General features: G+C 48.4%; 1 pseudogene; it reads left to right on the top strand.

The window, feature by feature from the left end:
* Nucleotides 1–1006: 1006 nt before the first annotated feature.
* On the top strand, nucleotides 1007–1770 carry LOC138423488 (ribosomal RNA processing protein 36 homolog; annotated as a pseudogene).
* The last annotated feature ends 319 nt before the right edge of the window (nucleotides 1771–2089 follow it).

Genomic DNA, 2089 nt, shown 5'->3' with positions numbered 1-2089 from the left:
AACTTGACAAATATTTTCACAAGCTTGAAAGCGTGAAGCTCTTCTTACCCTTCTCTCATTTTGAGTTTGGTCTATCTGCTTTCTCCACATGACTTCCATTACGGACTTCAGGTGAAAACAGCAATCAGGTCTAGGTTGTACTATAAGCATATGGATATTATATATCATTAGACTCTTTAAGCTGCATTGCCACTAGCAAGTCCAGTTCAGAAAACTATTGAGTGGTTCTTATCAGCTGGGGCAAATTTGAGGGCAAAAAAAGGGCTTCCTTTGCTAGAAAGATGGAAAGACTGGCCTGAGGAATTTCAGAGAAGGAAGTGGCAGCAGCCTCTCGGTAGCCCTAGGCCATCAATATTGTGGTATCTCATCAAGGAGAAGAAACACAGGGGGAAGTATAGGAGATTAGGACTGTGTGAACTACATGATATAAATGGGTATTTTTTCATAGGAAGGCATGAAAGCTGTTTCCAAGAGGGAGACCCCTGTCAACTTAGACTCGGGTGCTAGGAATGCAGGGACCAAAGACAGGCAGAAAGAGAAGATTTGAGGTTTGAGATATACAGGATAGATGGTGGGTGGAGAATGGGGCTTCAGAAAAGACTCATGAGTGGAGGTGCTCCAAACTAATGTCTAAAATTTGAAAGAAAATCAAAGGGTTTCAAGCACTCTCTGTGAGAGGCAGTGTAGCAGTGTGTGTAAATGACGGACTTCCCATCTGCTCCCCCTTCCCCTCGGGACATGGAATTCTAGGGTCACAGTTAACCTCCTCACGGGCTCTTTCTCCCAAGGGAAATTTAATTTCACAGATGGGAGACTTGAGACAACTGCCAAGGATTGACTAGCATCCTACTGAAGATGAAACCAAGAAGCTTTTTCTCTTTTCCTGTCTTGTGTTTTCTTTGTTGTAGTTTACAGCTGGTTAAGAATCATGTGGTTCTAGATTTTAGTGTTTCTTGATTTGATTGCATTGGTTTTGTTGGGGGAATGCTATTTAAAAGAAATTGAGATGCCAAGAGCAAGCTCCCGTGGCGGGGCGGTTGCAGGGCCTCCCAGCGGGGCTCAGGATGATGGGAGCCTGCAGAATGGCACATCTCACATGTCATTAGAGGAGCTGTTGGAATTGCAGAGCCAAGTGGTGTCTAAAGCCTACAATCAACTGGCAGCACTAAGAAGCAGAATTGTAGACCACCTGTCCAAAAAGCATGTGTTGCAGACAAGCACAGGCCTCTGGAAATGTCAGCCAAGGTCCGGGTGCCATTTTTGCGTCAGGTTGTCCCCATCAGTAAGAAGGTAGCCCGGGACCCCTGCTTTGATGATCTGTCAGGGGAGTATAATCCTGAGGTGTTCGATAAAACATATCATTTCCTAGATGACATCGGAGCCAGAGAGAAAGAGCTGGTGAAAAAGCAGCTGAAGAAGCGCCGTTCAGGGGAGGAGCCTGAGAAACTACAGCACCTGCTTCAGCGAGTGGAGCAGCAAGAAATGGCCCAGAAGGAACCTAAGTGGCAGCAGGAGCTGCGCCTGGCCCTGAAGTGGGAGCGGCGGGCTCAGGCCCAGCAGGGCCATCGGCCATACTTCCTGCAGAAATCTGAGCAGCGCCAGCTGGTCCTGGCTGAGACGTTTAAGGAGCTGAAACGAAGCAAGAAGAAGCTAGAGAGCTTCTTGAGTCGAAAGAGGCGCCGAAATGCAGGCAAGGACAGACGACATCTCCCTTTGAGCAAAGAGTAGTAAGGATCCGTGCTCAGCTCTGCTGCTGCAGCAGTGAGAAGTGTATCTCTGCGGACACCTTTGGGCTTGGCCTGTTCTGGTTCTTTCCCATTCAACGGTAAGGTCACAGCTGCCTTGGAACTCGCCTGGCCCAGAGATGACTCAAAGCCTCTTGGACTGCCTAAGGGCTGAAAAGGAAGAGCAGCTGAGCCTTCCGCCATGCCGCACTTTGTCTGCTTGGATCTGGGTCATTGTCCTCGTGTCCTCCTCCCATCCTTGCCTTAATGATTCTGATACAGAAGGAAAAGAACCTTGAGGCTGGTTGAAGGCCAGAGTCTGAGTGGCTCCCAGGACTGCGACTTCATGCAGGAGCCAGTTCATA

The sequence above is a fragment of the Ovis canadensis genome, chromosome 18 (genome assembly GCF_042477335.2).
Source record: "Ovis canadensis isolate MfBH-ARS-UI-01 breed Bighorn chromosome 18, ARS-UI_OviCan_v2, whole genome shotgun sequence".
NCBI classification, from domain to species: Eukaryota; Metazoa; Chordata; class Mammalia; order Artiodactyla; family Bovidae; genus Ovis; species Ovis canadensis.
This window is presented reverse-complemented; position numbering and strand designations above follow the sequence as displayed.